General features: G+C 35.0%; 1 protein-coding gene across 5 annotated transcripts in view; it reads left to right on the top strand.

Annotated features, from left to right (window-relative positions):
• Positions 1–27,278, top strand: part of LOC6034691 (serine/threonine-protein phosphatase rdgC) — a 127,284-nt gene that overhangs the window by 3,347 nt on the left and 96,659 nt on the right. The window contains exon 2 of one of the 5 annotated variants that reach the window (XM_038253559.1): positions 8,053–8,314. The exons of the other annotated variants lie outside the window; for them this stretch is intronic. The gene's annotated coding sequence lies outside the window, so the exon portion shown is untranslated. The remainder of the gene's footprint in view (positions 1–8,052; positions 8,315–27,278) is intronic. 5 annotated transcript variants of the gene reach the window in all.

Raw genomic sequence — 27,278 nt, 5'->3', positions numbered from 1 at the left:
TGAGGTTTCAAGCTTGGATTTTGGAGTTATTTCAAAGAAAGCTAGAAAACTAATAAATTTGGACTGGAAACTTCTCATCCGTGGTCAAATATGTTCCCCACTTTCCTGATTATGAACATTTATGCAAAATATTGTATCGGTGAAAATTACGTTCTCCAGAACCATTTTTATCTGATTTTTTTCCTCTGGTTTAAATTTTCTAGGAAATGATCATTTCAAAACTTATAAATAACAAGCCTAACCCGACAAACTTTGTCTTGATTTTTGTTTGTTACTTGGCATTTAGCTTGTCTGCTTATTCAGCCTCCTTTGATTAAAATTTAAGGTTACGTAAAATTTCCCATACAATCTGAAGATTCTCCGGAACCGGTCCCAGAGTGGCCAAAATTGACGCTTTTTGGTGTAAGAACCTTCCTTTGATTTATACAAACTAAACCCTCCGTATAGAACTGATTCGCGTTCGAACAAAACCGTCGCGACGCGTCGTTTTGCCTTCCTCACGTTACTGAGGAAAGGCTATAAAATCACTCAAAAAATGAACTTCTCAATTAGACCTCCTAGACCCACCTTCATGTATACCTATCGACTCAGAATCAAATTCTGAGCAAATGTCTGTGTGGGATGTTGATCAAAAAATTGTCACTCGGTTATCTCGACATTGTCTGAACCGATTTTGTCCGTTTTTCGTCATTCGATCCGTCTTGGGGTCCCATAAGGCGCTATTGAAAATTATGCAGTTTAGTTAAGTACTTCAAAAGTTATGCTAAAAAAACGATTTTAACAATAGTCCGGAAGATTGTAAAAAGGGTGGTTTTTTGTAAGAAAACCCGTCATGCTATACATTTTCAGAAAGGTATTTAAAAGACCTTTCCAACGCGTCCAAGACATTGAAGATCTGAAAATTCTATCAAAAGTTATAAGCACTTAAGTGTTATTTATACGCTTTTCGAGGCCAAATTTCAGATATTTCGATGAAAATGCTGTCCGGGTCTATCATGCGACCTATCGTTGGATAGATATTCAAAAGATCTTCCCAACGCGTCCAAAACATTGAAGATCTGACAACCCTATCAAAAGTTATAAGTACTTCAGAATTATTTATGCACTTTTTGCATTTTGGATAGCACCCTTTAAATGTGTGGAAGGCGCCAACCACCTAAGGGTGGATTAAGTAACATTTTTTTTTTCAAAAAATCAAATCAAATTATTCGCTCTACAGCATTGCCTTGGCGTTCTCGATTGCGAGATTCCTACTCGAAACTAGGTGTCTGAAGGTTTGGTTGTGAGGCAACTGCAAACTTCTTTTTACACCTTAGCTTCCATCCACCCCGGGATTCAAACTGACGACCTTTGGATTGTTAGTCAAACTGCCTATCAGCGACTCCACTGAGGCAGGACCCAGGGAGACGACTCCTACACCTGGACTGAGCTATCGACCTAACCCTTTAGGTTAGACCGGGGCCAACATTTACTTCCCCATCCGACGGAAGGCGTGGTCAGACAAACTTCGTCTCGAAAAATGCCACCGGGACCGTCTGGGATCAAACCCAAGCCGACTGGGTGAGAGGCAACCACGCTTACCCCTACTCCACGATTCCCGGCTCGTTTTTTATATATAGAAAAAAGAAGAAAAAGATGAAACTAAAAAATACAAAAAAAAAATGAGTTTATGAAACTTGATTTTATTTAACTGAAAATTCTATTAGATTGAAAAAGTTCAAAAGTACCGTCGTCATATCAGGCGAATCAGGACTTCAGTCTGCTTAAAAGCTTGAAGTTCGGAAATCTATACACTATTTTTGTAAATCTGTGTCTGTTCAATTCAAAACCAATCAAAAATATCCAAATATTGTGCAGTAACAAGGCTAAAACAGCTGTCCTAATTCGCCCCCCAGTGGCCCGATTCACACCACGGTACCAGAAATTTCTTATTTCCATCTCAAGCCGAGCACCGAACATTGAAGAAGACTCCGCCAAAAGCTTGCTTCTTCCCTGTCATCTCACCACCCTTCAAGGACATGAGATTGTGTGTCACCGTCGTGAGCAGCATAGGTCGGAAGTACGGCGAGCTTTGGGCGCATTTTTATGAGCAGGGGCGGATAGGATCACCACCAGCCCGCCCACCGGCACAAATCGTGATAAATGCCCCCGTAATGACATAATTTAGATGTCTTTGACGCCAGAAATGGGGGCAAAACGGAAGAAACATTGGAAAGGTTGAGGGGAGTGAATGCGGAATTTTTGGCAGTTTTTTTTTCTTGCTTCGTCGTAAATGTAAATGAGACAGTGACATTTTTCGTGAAGTGCGACGAGAGTGGCAGGAATTTTTCTGGAAGGTTGATGTTTTCTTAGAAAGTTGCTGATAACTGAAGTGGAAGTGTCGGATTTCTTTTCGTAGCTGTAACTTGAAATCTCTTCAATATCCTTGAACGTACTTTAATTTTAGCTGAATTTATTGGCTTAATTCAAAATAGTCAGATTCAAAAATCTCCAACGTACACAAGATTGTCCCTGATGCGATCGAAGCATAAAAGCAAAAGTGTGTGAAATAAAAGTTCCACAAAAACAATTCCATGAACCGTACCAAAAAAGCGTGAACGAACGTGAAAATATTTGAAGAAAGAATCGGTCGATTCCAGCAAAACCAGTAGAGCGAAGCGTGAAACATTGTTTCAACACCCTGCTTGGATGGTTTTTCCTCATTTTTTTTTTGTGGGTGGGTCGTCCAACAGAACTGTGTAAGCTCCAGAATGGCTCCCAAGGGGGGTGGTCGGAATTGTCACAGCCGAGACACGACTTAGGACACCGATTACATTGTCACTGTGTCTGCTGGGGTTTTTTTTGAGTGTGTGTGTGTGTGTGAGTGCACAAGAAGCTCAATGTGCTGTGTTGGCATAACGTTTTGATAAATCCAATAAAGTGCCCCAAAGTTTCTGCGGGGGAGAAGTGAAAAGTTTTCCTCCCCTCCCCCTCTTTTTGTCAGATTTGTTCTAAACGTGGAAAAGCTTCTGCTGCATGTCTGGAATGTTGATTTATTTTCAGCTTACGATTTGAGTGCAGTTCTTTAAAGTTTTCCCCATGAAGTGAAATAAAGCAAACAAAAAGGTTGGGATTGAAGTTTTGTTCGAAGTGTGTTTTTCTTTCCATTTTACAAAAAAAGGGATCTCCAACAATATCGTCAGAATGAATTCCTTTCAAGAATTCCGTTACAAAGTAGTGAAGCCTTTTGCCCGACAGAGTTGAAGAATTTCCAGGTTCTCCAAACATTCCTCACCAGGTTCCTGCTCTTTCTGTCGGGGAAAACCGTTCAATTATGTACGCCGTACCAATCTTCTTGTGGAGCATTTTTCCCCCTTCCTCCCTAAGGATTTTCCAGCCTGTGATCCTTCAAGGACGCACTCCAGCCTTCAATTCTTGTTAGCATATTTTCCCGATGAATAAAAAAAAACCTACCCGTTGAAGAAATGTCACTCGTTGCTTTTTTGTGCGACATTTTCCTTCCCACGTTTTTCTTTTCTGCAGGGCAATATATTAATTCAGGTGAAAAGCGATTTTCCCACGCACACACGCACTTGCGTGGAAAAAGATATGGGATTTTCGCCGGTAAGGTGGCAGAACAAAAAAAAATCCGATTTACTTCTAATGCGAAAATATTCATTTTCCGTGCTTTGGCCAGCGAGGAACGGCGGGGAGGATAATATGTTCACGGAGAGAAGATAATCGCTTCATTTGCATGACATTTGGATAGAATTATGCAGAAGAAAAAAAGAAAACGCGTTCCAGAGCGTACCGCGGGGAATTGCTTCATTTTGTCGATGGTACGCGATGACGGTAATATTTAACGATATTGATGCTTGAAATTTATTCATATTGATGATTGTATTGATTTAGAATGAGCCAGCTGGAGCGAGCGCAAGAGTGAATTCATTGAATGTGTAAACTTGCTGTGTCGCTTTTCTTCTAACATTTTTGATATTTCAAAGTTATTTTCCCTAAATATGGATCAAACAGAAAAGGTTTCCATTCTATATTTTCAAAAAAAAAAAAAAAATTTTGTATTTATAAGTTTCAAAACGCAATTTTCATAGATTAATGAGAAACACATACGTGAGTATTATTTTGTTAAGCCAGTTTCATTGAACCATCTAAGATTTTCATGATGATCAAATTCATATTAAAAAAGAAGGCTCAAAAACTCATTACAACATTTCATTATTCATGTATTTCATTTGTTGAAAGATTTCTCTCTTTTATCCAGGCACATGCCGATTTTAGCTGTCTTAGATGCAAATGCAAGGTGGTTAGTTGAACTTTCAAGGAATAATAATTTGAAGAAGTCGTATGAAAACTTAAAATGGCGTGCCCGGGCAGACGGTAATAACAAAATTCATGCCATTTCAATAACAAATACTGTTAAAATAACAAAAAATGTTATGGAATATTCTTACAAAATCAATTTTTGCATAAGAGCTTAATAACAGTTTATGTTATCATAACAAAATTTGTTATTGGTCTGATATTGGTTGAAAGTCAAAACAACTTTGGAATAACATTTTTTGTTATGGAAGAATAACTGCAATTGTTATTGGGATGTTCGGATTAGTTGTTAAAATAACAAAAAATAATAACAAAGATTTGTTCGAAGAATAACGCAAAATGTTATAAGTCTGTTATTACAATAACAATCCAATAACAAAAAAATCATAACGGCGAATAACAAATATTGTTATAAATAACATAAAATGTTGTTGGCCTAGTATTTTCAAATAACAAAAAATGTTATTCCCACGTTATTTCCGTCTGCTCGGGTGGAGCCTACGTTTACGTAACAAATTCAAAAACTAAAGGTGTTTATTAACAGGACTTCGAGATATGATTTTTTGAAAATAAAAACTATATTTTTTCGACGTAACATGACGAAATCCAGACTGCAATCCGCTAAGACAACCGTCTCCTAGCGAAGCGAATAAAACCTGGATTTTTCTCAACGCGCCACGCGCAAAAACGGGGAAAAATCTACTCTTTCACTAAAACTGCGATAACTTTAAAATTTCAGCGATGGCCTACAGATGTTTGGGTACCAAAATTTTCGTAATTAATAGACGCAACTTTTGGTACCCAATTATGAATAGGTCATTGATGAAATTTTTAAGTTATCGCAGTTTTAGTGAAAAAGTTGTTTTTTCCCGTTTTCGTCATTTTTCCGTTTTTGCGCGTGGCGCGTCGAAAAACACGGATTTTTTTTTTCAAATCCTTTCCAAAAATCCTGTTAATAAACTCCTCCCATTTTTTTAATATCATATGTAAAATTTTCCGATGAATCCAATGAAAATATTTTCAGATACATACTCGGTATACTCGGTCAAAACGCCATTTTAGTTTTCATACGATTTTTTCAAATGTTTTGCTAGTTTTTTCGGTCCTAAAATAATTTTTCCTTATAAAGCCAACTTACCACATTTCATTTGCATCTTAGACAGCTAAAATCGGTTGAAATGGAATTGAGTTTTGATTTGTGGTGAAAATATGAAAATGTGGTTTTTGGCGAAAATTGACGAAAATTGCCACTTTTGGGATCACCCTAGCACGGTGTAGGTCACCTTAATGGCCAAACTAAAATGTAAGGTTCTAGTTATTTTGGCCAAGGAATCCTCACAAATATTTTGAGCCCGATCGGTGAACTTTTTTTTTTTGGTTTGTGCCCTTTTCAACTGGAATTGATGTATTACGCAATATCATAATTTTTTTAGTATTTTTATGTTTGATCGAATTATGATCACAAAAAAAATAAAAAAATACATTTATACTCGAGCAGACGGAAATAACTTGGGAATAACATTTTTTGATATTTGAAAATACTAGGCCAATAATATTTCATGTAATTCATAACAAGATTTGTTATTTGTCGCTATTATTTTTTTGTTATTGGATTGTTATTGTAATAACAGACTAATAACGTTTTTAATTATTTTTCGAACAAATCTTTGTTATTATTTTTTGTTATTTTAACAACTAATCCGATCATCCCAATAACAATTGTAGGTATTCTTCCATAACAAAAAATGTTATTCCAAAGTTTTTTTTGACTTCCAACCAAAATCAGGCCAATATCAAATTTAGTTTTGATAAGATTAACTGTTATTTAACTGTTATGCAAAAATAGATTTTTCTTGAAGATTCCATAACACTTTCTGTTATTTTAACAGAATTTTTTATTGAAATGGCATGAATTTTGTAATAAGCCTGATATTACAATAACAATCCAATAACAAAAAAATCATAACGACGAATAACAAATCTTGTTATAAATAACATGAAATGTTATTGGCCTAGTATTTTCAGATATCAAAAAATGTTACTCTCAAGTTATTTCCGTCTGCACGGGAAGGTTCTGGAAACCCGCCTATAACCTAAATAGCCTTTTATGGCCTACTTAAAACCTAAAATGTTATTTAATTATTTTACTAATTATGAAAAATGAACAATTATCTGTCAAAATCTGAAATTTTTTTTTATTTGGCTCAAACTTTGTGAGGGCCTTCCTTACACAGAAAAAAATATGTGAATTTACTCGACACGGAAAAAATGAATCACATGTAAACTCAGTTGATGTAAACTTGAGATTCGACGTAAACGGTTGAATCACACGTAAAATCAAGTTTTTACGTTTAATTTGTTGCAAATTTACATCGAATCGCATTTAAATTTAAATGTTTAATGACGTGCAAAAATGTTACATCATAAATGATGTAACATTCGGAAACTTTTTTTTGTGTGTATGAACAAAGAAGCTTTTTTGTGTCATTGGTTTACCCATAAAAGTCACCATACAATGTTGGAAGCTGTCCATACAAAAATGGTACGGAAATATTCAAAAATCTGTAACTTTTGAGTGAATTTTCTGATCAAATTTGTACTTGGTACTTTACAGACTTTATTTGATAAAGGGCCTTTTTTTCAAGACATAACCACCGAAAGTATGATTTTAGCGAAATAGATTTAAGATTTTTAAAAATAGTGACCATGAGTAACCATTTCAGAAAACATTTTCCGAAAATTTTCTATAAAATTGTTAAAGAGACATTCATTCACCTTCGAGTATCAATGGGTAAATTTTGACCGATTTTGCTTATATTTGGTACCGAGTCCTAAAATAGATCAAGGAACTATAGTCAGCTTGTGGAGCGAGGTTTTTTTTAAAGTCCCATATTCTGGGCACCCTAATGGACAGCTGCCAAAATTGTATGGAGACTTGTATGGATGAACCATTTACACAAAATAGCTTCTTTGGTCATAGGGGTTTGTGCCAAATCAAAAAATAAAAATGGTTGAGATCGGCAGATTTCGTAGAGTAATGAGTTATCGACGATAAAATTATCGTACTTCGAACAATGATCAAAAATTATTCTTCCAGCTATTCCATAGAAATGTTGTATTTTTTATTGAACTGAAAAAAGACGCGAGACAACATGTAAGTTTTCGTTAAAATACACAACATGACTATTTTGAGGTTGACGTCAGTAAACGCTTCAGTTTGACCAAGGTATGATAGATTTGGGCTCCATGAACATGCTCGAATCGACATAATTTAATTTTAGTGATTTTTGACCAACAAATAAAATTTTAAATTTCTGATATAAATGCTATGGAGTTATCTTTAATAACCATGCGCACCCACGTTTACCCATGGGAGTAGCAAAAATAAGAGGATGCGCATGGTTGCCTAAGACAAATTAAAAATGTTATTTATCTCCACAAAATTCACTAAAATTCCAAACTGTCGATTATAGCGTGTTCAGGGAGACCAAATCTTTCATACCTTGATTAAACTGAAGTGTTTACTGACGTCAACTTCAAAGTTGTCAAGTTGTGATATCAAAAAGAAAATCCCTTCGAAAGGTACTAGTTTTGTATGCTCGGCCCGAAGATTTAGTTAACAAACTAAAAATGAATATGTAATGGCTGACCTTGTCATAAAGAATTCTTGTATTTCTTTCTCCAAACATAAATAAACTAACATCGTCAAAATCCCTTTTCCAAACATTATTCCAGTCAAATCGCAATCGTATTCGTCACGTGCCGTTCGCATCAAGTTTGAAAAACAACCTGCTTCCAAAATAGCAACCCCAGCCTCTTCAAGTCCTTCTCAAAAAATCCCACACCACCACCAAAGAGCGAGCGTCCTTCCGAGAGCTGTTTTGCGCCAGGGGTTTCATTCGGTGGTGTCGTTTGCGTTGGTGGCAGGGACAAACTGATTTTGTGGCCGCAGGCCATTCCACAAATTCAGACGCAGAGAGACCCAAGTCAAGTTGCGGTAAGATTTTTGTTTTTCCAGAGAAGAAAAAAAAGTGAGCATCAACCCCATTGCGGGTGATTACGCTTTGGCTCGCGGTTTAAAAGTGGGTAGTTGGAGGTGGTGAGGGTGGGTAGAAGTCTTGTTCAAGTTTCCGGTTGAGGTCTTGATTTTCCGCCGGAGAGCATGTTTGTGTTTTGGCCGTGCGGCTTGGAAGGAAAATATTGGTTTTTGGCTTAATCACAGTAAGGGCTTGCAGGCAGTGGCGGAAAGCGGGGGGAAACGTGAAAATGACTTTTCTGGGATCGTGGGAAAACGTTGGAAAAGTGATATCTTTAAGAGGATTTGAGTTTCGTTGAAAATTTGCTCGAAAATTAGGACGATTTCAAGCAGTACTGAAATTTCAAACGTATTCGTTCGATCGGTTTTATTTCCCCCGTAGATTCTCATTTTACCTTCATTAGGCCTCGTGCCAATATCGATTACGATTTTTTGCGCGAAGAATAAACCTTGCAAAACATGAAAAAAATATGTTCGTCATAAGCTGTTTGAGGATTTGCCGGATGAGGTAGGCACATTTTCCCCAAACCCATCATCAATTCTAATTTATGACGCCTTCAATTTTTCGGAAGTTAGGGGGCCGTGCACATTTATCGGATTAAATTTCGGCGATCCGCAGGTACTGGATCAATTTGGTTCAGCGCGGAATAATCCCACCGGAAGGATAAGCCGGAAATCTGCTTCGGGGAGCCGGTTGTGATTTTTTCTTTTTATTCAGCCGGGAAAACAAATTTAAATCAGTTTTTTAAAAAAATGTTAAAATTATGCCACTTCTAAGAAATCAAGCTCCAACTCATCCAAGAAACAACTTTAAATTGCTTCTCGGAATACATCAAATAGAAAAACAATCCCATCCTCAATTTTGTCGTCAATCTATCTATTGCGTGCATTTCAAGAACCCGGAAAATTGAGTTACCTTCCTACGCGAGAGTAGCTGCCGCACGCAAGGGAAAAAAGGATTTATTGGAAGCCTATATTCTTGCTGGCATCGGCATCGATTTTCATCGAATCGAAACCGCTCCAATTTCATGTTGGGAAAATTTGTTCCAAAGTAATGGGTGGAAGAAGGGAGAAAACTTTACGCATGAAGAATTCATAAATTTACATTCGATTGAAAATTAAGCTTGAAGGATAAGTTTTGTAAATGAATAAAAGGAAAATCAAATTAAAAAAACAGCAGTTGATACCATCGATTTCAGTGACAACATTCAGACCGACCCCGTCACAGATAAATCTCATATTGCCAATAATTCGCACAATGTTGCCGCCATAAATCAGAAGCCCCGCAATCATACCAAGAATTCCACCCCCGAAGTAAAATTGCCAATCAAAGAGCCACCACCACATTCGACATTGTCACATTTTCACCCCGCACAAAGTAAGAAGGAAAAGTCATCCCGTGGGAAAATCTCGCACACTTTAGTGGCTTCTCGTCTGCTTCGGGGCAATATTTTCTTTGTCACTGGTGATTTGAGGTAAAGTAGACATTTTTTGTGAAATCGGTCAGAAAAAAACGGATATCAAGCAACAGAGTAACAATTTTGGCAGCTGTCCATACAAAAATGGTACGTAAATATTCGAAATCTGTAAGCTTTCAAGAAATTTTTGTGATTGATTTGTTATTTTCGGCAAAGTTGTAGGTATTGATAAGGCTATTCTGAAGCCATTAATAAGTACGGACCAACATTTTGCCTACGAGTTATAATTTTTTTAAATGGTGATTTTTGTTAAAATACTGAAATCTTGTACTTAAAATGTTTTACCTCATTTTTTATTTACCTCTGGTTGTTGAGATACAGTAGCTTCAAGAAAAAGAAACAGGAAAGTTGAAATCTTCTAAGTCTCACCCAAATAACCCTCCCATTTCTAATGTCGATATCTCAGCAACTAATGGTCCGACTTTCGATGTTGAAAAATAAAACATTCGTGAAATTTCCGATCCGGTCGAAAAAAATATTTTGATTTTTTTAAATCAAGACTTACCATTTAAAAATGCCAAACATTCAATATTACGCCCTTACGCCCCTTTCTTAGACGAAATTGTAGGAAATTTTCGGAACTCTTTGAAAAAATATGTTCAGGAATCGACAATCATCTACACTTTTAAAAAAACCGATTTAATTCCACCTGGGGTGATATGAATTTGTTGAAAAGTCTGGCCACATCCAAAAACAGAAGGATATTTCTATGACAGGCCTCAAAATGACCCGGGTTCAGCACACCAGCTTTCAAATGCACTTGGAACAATCAAAATGATAAATAGGGGAGCCGAAGACTTTGCGACACAAAAATTTGCAAAAAAAATTACCACACACGGACATTACTCGAACTTCACGAAATCTAAAAAATTGAGGGTTGAAGATAGACGAGTTCTGTCAAGGTGAATCGATAGAGCGTCAAAAATCGATGCCGTGTGATTTTTTGCCGATTTTTCTCGATGAAAATTCATGCTGAATCGTAATATTTACAAAGATGAAAATGATGTCCAGCCATAAAGAAAAACCTATATCTTTCTTAAGTAAGAAAGCCAAAAAAAAAAAAAAAAAGACGGAACTTTTCGAACAAAATTTAAATTGAATGGTTTTATTTTGGCTATAATTAGGCTTGGTGATTTTTCACGCTCAAAAATTGCAAATTTCACGGGGACCTTAATTTCAAAACACCAAATTTTACGGAAATTTCGCGGAAAGTGAAATCTGTTAAAATAACTATCAAAATCATAAGCTAAACTTACGGAAACTACTTTTTGCTTTATTTTATAATGTTTTCAATAAACTTAAACAGTCTTAACGTTCAACGTGACACTTAAAAAACTTTTAGTAATTTAAAAAAGTCCATTTGGTTTATGGATGGGCTCTATATCTAGAGCATGCGTATTGTCATTTATTGAGCTGCTTTTTAATGTTTGACTAATATCGCTAAACAGTTTTCGCTGATTTGCTACTATTTTATCCTTTACATTTTATTGAATTTCATATCAAAGCCAAATTCAACAAAACATGTTATATTGTTATATTATTAACTTTTATTGTGACATTTTGCCCAGTTGGAAATATTTTTAGAATTTTCATTTCACTTTTCAAAAACAAAATTTAAAATCGATAGGCAAAAATAATTTTATCTGTAACTAAATCTTCAAAATTTCATTTCAAATCCGAACAGAAAGCAAACATTTTTTTTCAATTTCCACGGGCCATTCACCCAAATATTTAAATATCGTGAAAATTAAACAGGTGAAATTGTCTTAAAGTTGACTTTAAAGATAAAAAAAACTAACTAATAAATAATAATTTAATTTTGAATAACCAAGCATGAGTCTTTTTATTTCTTTTTAAATTTTGAAACATAAAATTTCTCAAATTAAATAATAACTAAATTGTTATAAAGGCTAATAAAAATGTTAGTTTCCTAAGCAAAATTGATAAAATATTTTTTAGAGTATCAAGTAAATAGCAATCTATATTCTCAATATTTTTCTTTACTCTAATGAATTTCAAATTTTCAATCTATTTTTTTGCTCCTCCGTTAAATCATTGACCGGAAGAAAAGGATAAGACAACTTTTTTCACTGAATGTTACTTTTACAAGAATGTTTGCTTTTAATTGCTTTCTAAAAAAATCAATAAAATTAAAAAATAAATTTGAAGAATCTTAAACAAAATATCACAAAACACTTGTTCAATCAAATTAAATAAGTTTCGTTTGAAAAATGCAGAGTTTATAAAAAAAATTGCGGGAATATTTTTTTTCTTTGACTGATTTTTATTAACATCATTTAAGTTTTCGCAGCATTCACTTCTTGGTAAGTGTTTTATCAATTTCATGTTAATGTAGATTTTGCAAACAATTTTTCAAATGGTTCTTATGACATTTTTCAATTGAAAACTAATTAAATTTACTAAAAAAGTCTTTTATGAATGAAATATTGATTATGTTATTTTTTTAATGAATTGATTTGAGAAAATTTCACGGAATTTCGCGGGAATCTTCAAATTTCACGAATTTCACGCAGTCCGCGAAATCGTGAAAATTCACTAACCCTAGTTATAATTTAACCTTGAATAGTTTTACTTTGAAAACGGTGCAGTTATAAAAAAAATGTTAAGTACTTTTCGATTGCAAACTCGATTTCACATAAAAAATAGATCAAAAAAATGTAAGCACAAATTTATTATTTTTGCTAAAATCACTATTTAAAAAAATCATAACTCGTCGGCAAAATGTTGGTCCATATTTCTTCAAAAATATAATAAAACGTAAAATTCATTGAAAAGGTTCAGATTTTCGAATATTTACGTACTAGTTTTGTATGAACAGCTGCAAAAATTGTATGAAGATTTGTATGGGTGAACCAATGACACAAAATGGCTTCTATGGTGTCAGGAAAGGCCCTCACAAAGTTTGAGCTAAAAATAACTCGAAAAATACGTTTTTTTCGGCATTCTGAGTACGCCATATAATTGGGTGTCCAATTTTACATAAAAATCTCTTTGTACTAAATTTCTATCTCATCACCGTTTCAGACTGCAAATTTTTGAAAAACACTTATTTTTTTCTCAAGTTCAAAAATGAAAGGGGTCGTACCGCCCCTCCGTCACGAGATATGAAAAAACGGACCTCGGATTCGTGATCAGGGACAAAAGTTACCCATAAGGCCAAAGTTTCACGTAAATCGAAGAGGGGTCGGGGCAATTGCTGTGTGAGTTGGCGGAGAACTATCTAGATATTATTTTTGGAAACAATATCGAAAAGCTGGTAAAAAATCAATTTTAACGCAAAATCGAATTTGCTATCGAAAAGTACATGTTTTACTTTTTTTTATAGCCGTTTTCAAGTAGGTACAAATTTATACAATCAAATGAAGCATTTTTTAGACTTAATATTTATATTTTTTGTTAGTATTTTCAATTCCGATATTCGTTTAATTCTCAACCAAATTATGTTCGATTTTGCAGAACCTTAATCCATTTTCAAACTTTCACTCTATTCAAACACATTTGCGGAAATGTGCTAGAACACTCATTTTTTCCAAAGTTCAAATACCTCACCGCAAAACACACTCCATCAAATCCATTGGAGCGCCACCACCTCCATCCTCCTTCCCCTTTGAGGGATTATCCCATTAGGGAGTGCCCTGGGCACCCGAGATATCGACGTGATTGGAATCACACGTATCGTATTACATACGAGAGGACGTCCGCCAGTCTGGCATGTTCCCGTTCCAGCAGCGCCATATGCGGGGCTGTTCCAGAATTGAGTCAAAGTTTGTTATTTTCCGGCTCGACCTTGTCACAAGCAGACGCGCATATTTGTCTTATCAAAAGTTTCACATCTTGTTCTGGGGGTTTGGTTTTGTATGCGGGGACATTTGTTTAACCTGTTTTAGTGACGCTGTGTGAAAAGAGGACTTGAAATTGATTAAATTCTTGCTGAGAAACTTTTTAAAACAAAAGAGCAAAATCCCAAAAACAAGCCAAAAAGCTATATCTCATTTTTTGTAGTCCCAGTTTAGAATAATGAGGGTGGCTGGAAAAAAGGAAGACCAGATAAAACTTAACAAATCTTCCCTCTCGAACGATGGACGACCCCCCGGGGGCGGTTTGCAAAAGATGGTGGCGCTTCAAAATACGTCGAAAGCTCGATAAGACCCGGAATGGAAAAGCGGACAGAAAATGGGTTAATGTCACTTTGTTATCGGACCGGGACGGCGGCGGGGTTGGACCCTTTTTTCTTGATCTTCTTCCGTCGGAACGCCTGGAAAGCTTCTCTGGAATGATGAATTTAGCAAGAATTATCGCTCGTTTCTGGTGGTGGGGTTCAGAAGCACGATTTAAAAGGTTGAAAAGTGGGTTCTTTGGATTGGAAATCGATAATTTGTTGAAAATAGACGAGAGATTTATTGTTGGAGATTTATGTAACTATCGGATTTATTAATTGCTCGGCATTAGAATAAGGTTTGTCTCAGCTTTTTGTGTGCTCATTTTTCACTGTGCAGTAATTGTGATGGATTTGAATGTCAGTTAAACATCAGGTGTGCAACACATTTTACATACTTCAAGAAAAAAAATGTGTTTCACTGCATATTTTATTCTATACGTGGCAGTCTGTTTGCGATCGACAGCATCGCATCGTGTGCCTTTCCTCCCAACTGACACATAACTAACAAACTTTACACATCAAACCCATTTCGAAATGCAATTTTCAACTCATATCACGTGCTGGTATCGTTTTGCCTTCCTCACTGAGGTAAGGCTATAATCCTGCTCCAAAATTGAACTCTTTATTTTAAGCTCGAAAACCCACCTTGATGTATACATATCGACTCAGAATTGAAAACTGAACAAATGTCTGTGTGTATGTGTGTGTGTATGTGTGTGTGTATGTGTGTGTGTATGTGACCAATAATGTCACGCAGTTTTCTCAGCACTGGCTGAACCGATTTTGACCAAACCAGTCGCATTCGACTTGGTTTAGGGTCCCATACGGTGCTATTGAATTGTTTGAAGTTTCGATAAGTAGTTCAAAAGTTATGTATAAAAATGTGTTTTCGCATATTTTCAGAAGTTGAATAAATGGCAGTAAACTGAACCAAACATCATCATCCGACCCATCGTTAGTTAGGTAATTGACCTTTCCAACGAGTATAAAACATTGAAGATCTGGCAACCCTGTCTCGAGTTATAATCACTTAAGTGATATTTATGTACTTTTTTGTAGCTGGAACTCACTTAAATGTATGTAAACAATGTCCGGATCCATCATCCGACCCATCGTAGGTAAGGTAATCGAAAGACCTTTCCAACGAGTCTACAACCTTGCTAATCTGGCAACCCTGTCTCGAGTTCTGACCACTTAAGTGATATTTATGCACTTTTTTTGTAGCCGGATCTCACTTAAATGTATGTAAACAATGTCCGGATCCATCATCCGACCCATCGTTGGTTGGGTAATCGAAAGACCTTTTCAAAGAGTCTAAAATATTGAATATCTGGCAACCTTGTCTCGAGTTCTGACCACTTAAGTGCGATTTATGCACTTTTTTGTAGCCGGATCTCACTTAAATGTATGTAAACAATGTCCGGATCCATCTTCCGACCCATCGTTGGTTAGGTAGTCAAAAGACCTTTCCAACGAGCTTAAAACATTGAAGATCTGGCAACCCTGTCTCGAGTTCTGACCACTTAAGTGATATTTATGCACTTTTTTTTGTAGCCGGATCTCACTTAAATGTATGTAAACAATGTCCGGATCCATCTTCCGACCCATCGTTGGTTGGGTAATCGAAAGACCTTTTCAAGGAGTCTAAAACATTGAAGATCTGGCAACCCTGTCTCGAGTTCTGACCACTTAAGTGATATTTATGCACTTTTTTTGTAGCCGGATCTCACTTAAATGTATGTAAACAATGTCCGGATCCATCATCCGACCCATCGTTGGTAAGGTAATTGAAAGGCCGAGTCTAAAACATTGAAGATCTGGCAACCCTATCTCGAGTTCTGACCACTTATGATGCAACTTATGAGCGCTTGAGTGATATGTTTCTTTTTTTTTGTATTCCGGAACATAACGAAATTAGACGAAATTTGTGTCCAAACCCATCATATCGCATATCACCCATTGTTGGAAAAGAGTGAGGAAGGCACCAACCACATAGGTGGATTAAGTTAGTTTTTCGGGATAATTTGACACGATAAGGTTAGCAGCAGCCCACATCCAACCACCTGCAACTGCAGCAGTCGAAACTATAATTTCGTAGAAAATGGAATAAAATACTCGCAAAATATGAACCTATATCCATTTGCTGTCGAGTGCAGAGCTGCAGATTCGAAAATCCACCAAAATTCGTTTACAGCATCCCTTTTTCGGTGTATCGTCCTTCTCGGCATATCGGTTTGAAGGGGGACGTTCCCTAGAATTGGAGAACATCGACAAAGGCCACACACCACGTCTCGGTCAGGAATTGGCAGTAAAGTCCTCATTTTATGGAAGAGTAACACATCCAGTTTTCCTACACACAAAAAATATTTCCGAATGTTACATCATTTAGGATGTAACACTTTTGCACGTCATTAAACATTTAAATTTAAATGCAATTTGATGTAAATTTGCAACAAATCATACGTAATAACATGATTTTACGTGTGATTCAACCGTTTACGTCGAATCTCACGTTTACATCAACTGAGTTTACATGTAATTCATTTTTTACCTGTCGAGTAAATTCACATATTTTTTTCTGTGTAGTGTTAGGGTGATTCAAAAATGAAAATTCTGAAAAAGAGATCATTTTTAAAGTAATTCATCAAGAGTTTCAAAATTGCTGAAAGAATTTTAAATTCTTTTAAAGTCTACTCAAGAAATCCTTTATCTAAACGCACACTACCCTCACTCTAGTGGATGGGTTAAGGGATGAAAAAAGAAGAATTCAACGGATGACTTCCCTTCATCCCACGCTTTTTTCGAAAAGGATTGCTTGCCCTGAGAACCAGGGCAAAGTTTTACGATAATGATGATCGCTTTTTCCGTTCAGAGTGCATACATGCTCTGCTTGTCCGTGAATCGTTGTTCTATACGGCCAGTTAGTCTGGCTGGAGCGTGTCGAAAATATGGATAACTCCGTTACGATTTTTTTTTGTAACTCTGCGCGGGGTTGAAATGTTATACTTTTTGATGACGTAAACTTAAATTTATGGTGGAATTTGGCGATGTGGAACGTGGCGTTTTCCGACTGTGATGAGGGTTGGGATAAATGATTTCATTTTTGGGTTTTTTTTTCTGCGGTGTTCTGGAAGAGTATTACACTTACACACATTTCGATAAATATTCTTATACGTTGCAATGTTTGGAAATATTGACTAGAATTTTAGGTTATGTGGCACAATTTTACTGTATTGTTTTATAAATTCTTTCCATTTTAGAGCAATTCCTGCAATCGAGACTTATACACGCCCTCCATTAATCTTATCGCTTAAATTGTGATAAATTTTATATTGCAGCTATAGTCTCCCCCCACCCCCACTCCTCCTACATTATCGATATCAACATCGGGGGCCAACAATTCTATTAACTTTGGCTGATGAATAGCAAGATGACAGTGACGCTGCGTTGTAGCTGTCACGCGAGCAGCACTTGGCGGAAAATGTAGGCTGTTTTAGTGCTTTGAAATATGATGTTTTAGGGGAAACTGACAAATTGTTGTTAGCTGATAAAGGGTAAAATTTTAAAAATTAATCTTTCGTTCCGTTTTGTAGAATGGCTTTGAAATTTTCTGAATACCATTTATAAGCAATACCATCTTTTTTTCTCGACCCTCTCAGATTTCAATGAAACTTTATAGACATGCAATCATAGGTTATATAAGTCTTTTTTGTGTATATGGAGCCAATTGCTCTCGATAATGACATTTGAGAAGGGTGATGAAAAATACGTTTTTTCCGAATTATGAGAACGCCTTTAAGGGCGTCTAATTTTACATAAAAGTCCAAATACCAAATTTCTATCTCATCACCGTTTCAGGCTACAAATTATTGAAAAATACCTCTTTTTTCGCATGTTTCGCGCCGCCCCTCCGTCACGAGATATAAAAATACGGACCTCGGATTCGTGATCAGGGACAAAAGTTACCTCTTAGGACAAAGTTTCACGCAAATCGAAGAGGGGTCGGGGCAACTGCTGTGTGAGTTGGCGGAGAATTACCCAAACCTGTTTTTTGAAAAGTTGTCTGAATTGATACTTCAGAAAATTTTACATAAAAGTCTCCATATTAACTAAGTCCAATCCTTGTGGTTACAAAAATACAATTGTTAAAAAAGGGGTTCAAATTTGCCTAGCTTTTTTCGGTGATTAGGGTTATCCTATCAATACTAGAGGGTTAAAATGCGTTTTTAACGATTTACCCAATAGCACGGTTCGGTACATAAATTGAACAAAAAGCACCATGCGTCCCCAGCAAAACGTACTGGAAACTAATTTCGATGGAGAAGCTTGGTACTTTAAGTCCGATTGACATACCGGATTTCTACCATTTTGAAAATGCCCTGTAAAAACATAGAAACATATTTTCAACCGAGATTTCCTTCAAATCAACAAACAAAGTTTCCATTGTTTAGTATTTTTATTACTAATGCCCTACTAATCTTTCTTTTTTTTCATGTCTAATTTCTTTGAAAAAGGAACTCTCATACCAAATGTATGCCAAATTGGATTACTTATAATCTGGATCCTGCTGGTTTGACGTGGAATCATTGTGTAGAAAGTTTTTAGTGAATTTATTTTATTATTTTTGTTAAATTTCCTGCTTTTTTACTACGTGAGCAACTCTCTACGAAATCGGCCGATTTCGACTATTTTTTTATTTTTTGTATTTTTTTATTTGACTCAAACTTTGTGGGGGCCTTCCCTATGACCAAATAAGCTATTTTGCGTCATTGGTTCACCCATACAAGTCTCCATGCAATTTTGGCTGCTGTCCATACAAAAATGGTAAGTAAATATTTAAACAGCTGTAACTTGTGAGTGAACTTTCTGATCAATTTGGTGTCTTCGGCAAAGTTGTTGGTATTGTTGAGGAATTTTGAGAAAAAATAGGTACACGGAAAAAAATATTTGCAGATTTTTTTATCAGCATTTTTTTTTAACTAAAACTCAATTTCCCAAAATACGTATTTTTTGATTTTCGAGATTTTTTGATATGTTTTAGGGGACAAAAATCCGCAACTTTTGAGCCATAGAGAAACATGGTCAAAAAATCTGCCGCCGAGTTATGAATTTTTGAAAAAATAGTGATTTTTGGAAAAAAAATCGAAGCTTTATGCAAAAACAAGTTTGACATTACTTTTTAATGCAAAATTGAATTTGCAATCGAAAAGTACTTTACATATGTTTTGATAAAGGGCTTCGTTTTCTAGATATAGCCACCGAAAGTTTTATTTTAGCGAAATATTTGCAGTTTTTCAATTTTTAAAATAGTGACCATGAGTGACCATTTCTAAAAATTTTTGTTGAAAGGTTCAGAAAATTTGCTATAAAATTGTCTAAGAGACATTGAAGAATGGACCTCGGGTTGCTGAGATAGAGCCGCTTTAAGAAAAGAAACACGAAAATTGAAGTTTTCTAAATCTCACCAAAACAACCCACCTTTTTGTAATGACGATAACTCACCAATTAATGGTCCGATTTTCAATGTTAATATATGAATTATTCGTGAAATTTTCCGATCTTTTCGAAAAAAATATTTTGAAAATTTTAAAATCAAAAATAACATTTTAAAAGGGACAAATATTGAATATTACGCCCATTTAAAATGCTAGTCCTGATTGAAAATTTTTCAAAATATTTTTTTCGAAAAGATCGGAAAATTTCACGAAAGTTTCATGTGTTAAAATTGAAAATCGAACCACTAATTGCTGAGATATCGTAATTAGAAAATGGTGGGCTGTTTGGGTGAGATTAATAAAACTTCAATTTTCGTGTTTCTTTTTCTTTAAGCCGCTGTATCTCAGCAACCAGAGGTCCAATCTTCAATGTCTCTTAGACAATTTTATAGCAAATTTTCTGAACTTTAAAAAAAAAAATTAGAAATGGTCACTCATGGTCACTATTTTTAAAAATTGAAAAACTGCAAATATTTCGCTAAAATAAAACTTTCGGTGGCTATATCTTGAAAATGGAGCCCTTTATCAAAACATATGTAAAGTACATTTCGATTGCAAATTCAATTTTGCATTAAAAAGTAATGTCAAACTTGTTTTTGCATAAAACTTCGATTTTTTCCAAAAATCACTATTTTTTCAAAAATTCATAACTCGGCGGCAGATTTTTTGACCATGTTTCTCTATGGCTCAAAAGTTGCGGATTTTTGTCCCCTAAAACATATCGTCGCCATCGTGCTAACTTGTCGTACGTGCATTTTGGGCCAAATTGAGTTAAGAACGCCATTTTGTGCAGCTCACAATGCCTCACCTTTTGACCTTCACAGATCCCCAAAATTCGATTTCAATCCTGAGATATTCAACAAAAACCGAAAAAACTCCGTGCATTTTTGTCACTTTACATATGAAAGTAGTTTCAATCTTGTCGTGCTATCTTGTCACTCCATGAAAATTGATGTAAGTGCGACAAAAGGCCAAAGGATTTCAGGCCAGGAAAGTCAGGATGCGTTTGTCGCACGTACAAGCTAGACTACCGTAAACATTTGTAATTATAACTCGGGACTCCAGCAACCAACTTCAACCAAACTTTGGGACAATGCACAGAATGGTGAGCCAAACAAAACGTGTTTGTTATTGTTTACATTGCGTGCTCTCGTTTTTGAATATTCAAGGTCAAACATTAAAACGCGTTTTTCTCGGAACGTTAAAATGGCGGGTGCGACAAGATAGCACGACGACGTCGATATAAAAAAATCTCGAAAATAAAAAAAATACGTATTTTGGGAAATTGAGTTTTAGTGAAAAAAAAGTTGATAAAAAAATCGGATTTTTTTTCCGTGTACCTATCTTTTTCTCAAAAGTTCTCAACAATACCTACAACTTTGCCGAAGACACCAAATTGATCAGAAAATTCACTCAAAAGTTACAGCTGTTTGAATATTTACATACCATTTTTGTATGGACAGCTGCCAAAATTGTATGGAGACTTGTATGGGTGAACCAATGACACAAAATAGCATATTTGGTCATAGGAAGGCCCCACAAAGTTTGAGCCAAATCAAAAAATACAAATAAAACCCATTTCCGGTTTTGGTGATCAAAAGAGCTCTGCATTTCAGAAAGGATTGATTTTGTTTTGAAAAAGTTTAAATGTACAATGTTTTATTTTATTATTTTAGCTACGTCGTTTCCGTTCTGATTCTGAAATATATCCAAGTAACATTTTTTTCCAGGAGTTCTACAAGAGCTCATCAAGATAGCTACAGCATAGCAGTTTGGACCGCGGTAGGATAAAATTCTCTTCAAAACTTCTTCAGGAGTTTGGAAGAGTAATTGAAGAGAGTTTTATCCTACCGTGGTCCAGACTACTATGCTGTAGCTATCTTGAAGAGCTCTTGTAGAACTCCTGGAAAAAATGTTACTTGGGTAGTGCAGAATCGATAATCCTAAGTGTCGATTATTCAAAGTTCGATTATCCGATGGACTGCATGGAACTTTAGAACTTCGCATAATCGAATCTCGATCAATTTTTTTTCTTTTTTTATATATTTTGTTGCCATTAAAATATTTTTTTTCCAAGGCCTTCGGATCGTCGAGTCTGGACTGTACCTGACAAATGAGGGCTAGTTAAGGGGTTACATACATGTAGAAAGTCTCAAAAATTTACATTACGGTAAAATGGTTAAATCCACTAAAAAGTTGATTTAAAATCACTCCTGAAAGTTTCATGAAGATATTTCATGAAAGAACTCACTAAGAGACGATTAACCTATAAATTTTGCCATGCGTTAAGCGAACTGTCAAACTTTGTAAGCGTTTTTCTCTAAACAACGAGTTGATTTACGGGTGCCACGATATCTCGAGATTAAAATACCGATTTAGCTGAAATTCAGGATTAAGACTCCCGTGTGCATGACGAAGAACGATTTCAAAATTTTGCTTTTTAAAAAGAAACAAAAATAAAAATCTGACGATTTTTCAGATGAAAAACTTAATATTTTTGAATGTTTTTAAACGTTTTGAAAATTTTAATTAAATTTAAAAATTTCAGTGAATTATCAAAAAGTGCTGCCATTTTTATGAAGACATGTAGAAAGTAAAAATAGAAAGTAACCATGTTAAAACTATGAGCTATTTGATAATTTTTGGATATGTTTTAAATTTTTGAAAGATTAAAAATGTTAAAAAGGATTAATAAAAGTTTTAAAAAACCAATTAGAATTGAAATAACATAAACCAATTAAGTACAGCTTTCTTAAGAAAAAGAATATCAAAGAGAAGTTTGTTTAATTGCTTCATTGGCAGTTAAAAAAACAAACCTTATCGAAATATTTTAATTCTTTAACAATTTTTCAAGCAATTTTATTAATTCTTTTATCGAACATAGATAAGTTAATTTTAAGAGCTTATTGATTAACAATATCTTTTTTTTAAGCATAAATATTGCATTCTGCTTCTTAGTGTTAAATTATTACAAAAACACGCACTTCCAGTTCCATTAAAATTTTCGATGTCTATAATACACCTTTCCCCCTTAAACAAATGCCTCCAACATCAAATGGATGACACCCGCATTAGACTGACTGGCGACACTGACAGCAGCAGCCACATAGAATCGGCTGGAGGTCAAGTGCGTGAATGCGAGTTTATTATGATAGCGTTTTTTTGTGTGTGAGAGGGTGTGAGTGTGAACGTTGTAAATGATGTGTAAATGTTGACGGTATTGATTAAAGTGATTGATGTGGTTGAGTTAAAAAAATCAAAAAAACATATCAATGGATTGGAAAAAGTATGTTTACCATTGAAATTCTATCGCTGTAATCAGATTATGAAATGGGTGTAATTTGATGTAACAGAACTTTTGGTTGACCTCAGAACTTTTTTTCATTTTAAAATTGATTTGTAGCTAGGTGTTTTATTATAAAAAATATTCAAAATTATTGTTTGAAAAAGACCTTCCGCACCATCAAGCAATTTTCTCGCTCAACTACTTTCATTTCATTGAATAATCCATTCGCTGTCAAAAAATCCCCCTCCCATGGAATAATCGAATGATAAATCCTCTCCGTCAAAAGTGAGAGAGCACTTAACCCGAATTGCACATCCCATCAAATGAATTTTCATTGTTTTTTTCCTGCCCGTCATGACAGCAACCAATAAATTGAGAGATGGGGTCCAGATTCGGATGCTGCTAGCTGCAATAAAAATAAAACGGATCAACGAAAATTGCCCATAAAGTTCACTCATTTGTCGAAAGTGAATGAAAAGCGAAAAAAAAAGAGGGAAATAAATTTTACTGCCACCGGCTCTCCGATGCAGCCTTAGTCAGCTTATTATTTTCCAGCTTTTTTTTTTCATTTTCTTGACGCGGCTATTGCAGCGGAAAGTGAGATTAAATTTAGAATGAACAAGAGGGCACCTCTGAGAGGGCCGGGGGAAAAGTGGCTTGGTGAATTGGGACTGGGACCGGCGGCAAGCACGTGTTTCTGTCAGAAAGGACTGGTGAATCACTAAACCATGGGCTTAACGTGTGGAGTGGTTGTTCAGGAATTACGTAATTATCATGAAAATTCTTAGGAACATTTAAAAATAAAAAAGGAGTTAAAAACTTTACCAACTGTAAAGATTTTCTTGCTAGATACGTAACTTTGGAACGACCCGTAGATCACTTTCACGTTGGATGTCATCCAACTTCCACTAGCACGTTTACTGTGGTGTAATGGCCAGTCCGCGGAGAATATTATTCATGCGATTTTAATAACTCGGTTTTACCGGTCATGTACCTAGAACGTGCAGGTTGGGGCGAGAATCGCTTTGGTTCTGCAACGACAGCGTTGGCGACGCGACTCGACGATGTCCAATTGATGGGGTAAGGGTCAGTCGTAAATTACTAAGTCCATTCTTTTGAAGAATCAAACATAAAATAATTTTAATGACCACAATAGACAAAAGCTTAAATAAGAAATTCGTTGTTCCTGGACGAGCCCAAAGGGCCTAGTTTGATGTGAGTGACACAGCGTACCCTCGGAGCGTCCTTGGCCGTTGCAGCTCCCTTTGTCGGCTATAGTCGGTGTACATGCAGGACATTTTACTTTCACACGATTTCACTGCAGACTACACACTTGTACACCAGAGTGCGGTGAAAAGTGTCCCCGTCGTCGTTGAGGACGGTGGGGCCAGATGCACCTAGAATGCTAGTGCTAGTGGACTGACCGACCAAACACGGCTGTACGACATGGTCATAAACCTCCACCTACAACAAACGGGCGCGGGTGCCCATCAGTAACCAATCAACTCATTCGGCTGTTCTACATTGTCGCGATGCAAGTACATACGAGGTAGGAGGCTTGGTTTTCAGAAGTGGGGCAAAATGGAACTGAATTAGGAATATTTAAATTTAATATCCTATGATTAGGACTAGTGATTTTTCGCGATTTCGCGGAAGCCGCGTAATCCGTGAAATTTGCCCCTGGCCGTGAAATTTTGTAAGCACCGTGAAATGCCGCGAAATTTTAAATATTTCATTGATAAATCGCTTCTCTGTATATTTAAGCATTTTTAATTTTATTTCAAATACTTTACAAGATTTTTAACAAGCATTTCGGATGTTGTTTCCATACTAACCAAAAATTGCTTGTCAGATTAAGAACTATTTTTTAAAGATATTTTTCATTAAAATATTGTATGAAACGCAGAAATTGATTCTACATTTCCAGCAACATTTATTTATTCCTCAAAATTCCAAAAAGATTGTAAAATAACATTATTAAACACTACAGTGAAAGAAAACACAAAGAAAAGTTATTTGTTGAGGATTTGCAATGTATCATAATTATCTGCAAATATCAACTGCTTTTATGAGTTTTGTCTAAAATTTATTCAAATACTCGAATTCCTCTATTGTTGTATCTAGGAAAACAAATAATGTGTTATATATTGTTAGTTTTAAAACTCTTGTTTTACTACTTCTTATCTCAACGAAATTAGATTAAATTTGCTGAATCATAAATTTAACGGACGGAAATATATCCAATACACTATTTTTCAAAATAATCATTTGTGTCATCTATCTGCTACTAACCTTTAAAACAATTTTGTGTACAGAATTATGCTAAAAGAGCTCATTTTTTGCATTTATTTTGAGCAGTTTTTTGAGTACCGTGAAATTGTCGTGAAATTCCAATGTTTTGTAATTGGCATGCCGCAAAATTTTGATTTTTTTGCCGTGAAAAATAACTAGCCCTACTTATGATCCTTGAAGCCTTGACCGCATTTAACATTTTTATCACAATGAACTATACAATTTCATTAATTCAAAATGTGTCCCATTATTTTTCGTCTTAGTTCAAATGTACTAACGTTTTCGACTTGATCAATTGATCTCAACCTGGTGTTCTAATTTTCACATGATTTATTTATTTTTTTTGTTTTTTTTTTTTCACATGACAACATTCATAAATATTATTGACTGACATAAAAAAAACATTAAATTATTAAATGAACAGTTATTAAAAATATGAAAAATTAAACCATTAAAATGTTATCACATTATGTAAAAATTGGTGTATGTTTAAAAATAAACTTAGATTGGCATTAAATATGACACTAACGGTTGATTTGGGTTCTCGATCACAAAGCCGAGGTCAATTCTTCGATATCTCATTTTTAAACATTCGTTTGAATTTATTTGCAATACGTTTTATTCAAAAATGTGTGATGAATGGTGATGATTTGAAAATTGAGCGTCAAAGCGTCAGTTTGTAAAATTGGACGCCCGATTTGATGAAAAAAGAGATTTTTATAAAAGTTTTACAAACTCATTAACGTCATGATTCGAAATCCGGACACTTAGTACCATATTATTTTTGTTACAGCTGGCAAAAAATCATGTAATAAGTTGGAAATGAAGCAATATCATCAGAATGTAGTATTAACAGTCAGTTTTAAGAGAATGCATGCAAAATATGTCTTTTCTAAAAAAAAAATCATCAAAATTTGAAAATTAAAATGACTTGTTGTGCTTCGAATCCCGGACACTGATAAAAGTTGATTCGAAATCCGGACACTTTTGCTTCAAATTCCGGACACTCGTTTTTGCTAATGAATCGCACAAATTTGGACTAAAATGTTAGTGAATGGCATTCTTTAGGTCTCGAATAAGCTGTTTACATCAAAACAATAGATATTTAATATAAAAATTTGCTAGAATTTAAGGAAACAAACCCATAAATTTCTGCTTTACCTTCCCGGTGCTTCGGACGTCTATGAAATATTTCACGTGAAATGTTTCGCATTTTTGGTAATCTTATAATTTTATTTTATTTTATTGTTTTGACATTAACTACAGCGTTCGAACAAACTTTAAATGAAAGTTGATGTTAGAATTCATCAAATAACATTCATTATGCAAATAATCCAAATCCAAATCCAAATAATTGATAAAACAAGTTGAAGTGTCCGGGTTTCGAAGCGTCCCGGATTTCGAATCATGACGTTAGTATCATCAGAAGAGAAATTGAATGTATTCACTCTTGAACAAAAATTTCATTTTTAAATTTTCTTCGTTTTTTTTATAACTTTGCAGGGATTTTTCACAGCGTAACATTGTTATACTTAGATTTAACGTGAAGACTTCCATCATTGTCATGATTTTTCGTTCAAAGATTCAAATTTTGCGTCGCTTTCAATATTTTGACAAAATTCCTTCAACAAGTTGTTTAGAATAGTGCCCTACACATGCTGTATCCTTTTGGTAACGATTATCCGATTCCTTGTAAAGTTATGGAAATCGATATTAATCAATGATTGCCAACTAGGACGTCAATGACTGTGCCACAAAATTATATAAATTTTGAAGTACATTTGATTTAGATCAAAAATTCTTTCAGTGGCTTCAAGAAGGCAACAACCAGCACATGCTGATTCCTTTTGGTGCTGAAATTCGTAAAATTGAATTTAATACAGAATATTTTATAGTGATGATCAATGTTCTTCGAAAATGATCAACGGCTTCACCTTTAAAAAGAAAAAGGAGAAAGAAAAAATTGGGTGGTTTTAATTTGATTTTTTATTTTCCATTAAAGGGTTGAATTTTCTGGGTGTAATGAGATGAAATCCCAAATATAAGACAATAATCCGAACAGCTCAAGCAAAATCTTTTTTGCTGATTTCGTTCCAGTTTTAACCCCACTTTAGAATTATTTTTTTTAATCTGGGGACTTGAGAAAATAGTTTAAAATTCATTGTATACTGCCTATTAATGTATTTTTATTAAA

This window comes from Culex quinquefasciatus, chromosome 2, assembly GCF_015732765.1.
Source record: "Culex quinquefasciatus strain JHB chromosome 2, VPISU_Cqui_1.0_pri_paternal, whole genome shotgun sequence".
Taxonomy (NCBI): Eukaryota; Metazoa; Arthropoda; class Insecta; order Diptera; family Culicidae; genus Culex; species Culex quinquefasciatus.
The sequence above is the reverse complement of the archived record's forward strand: the minus strand, read 5'-3'. Positions and strand labels throughout refer to the sequence as shown.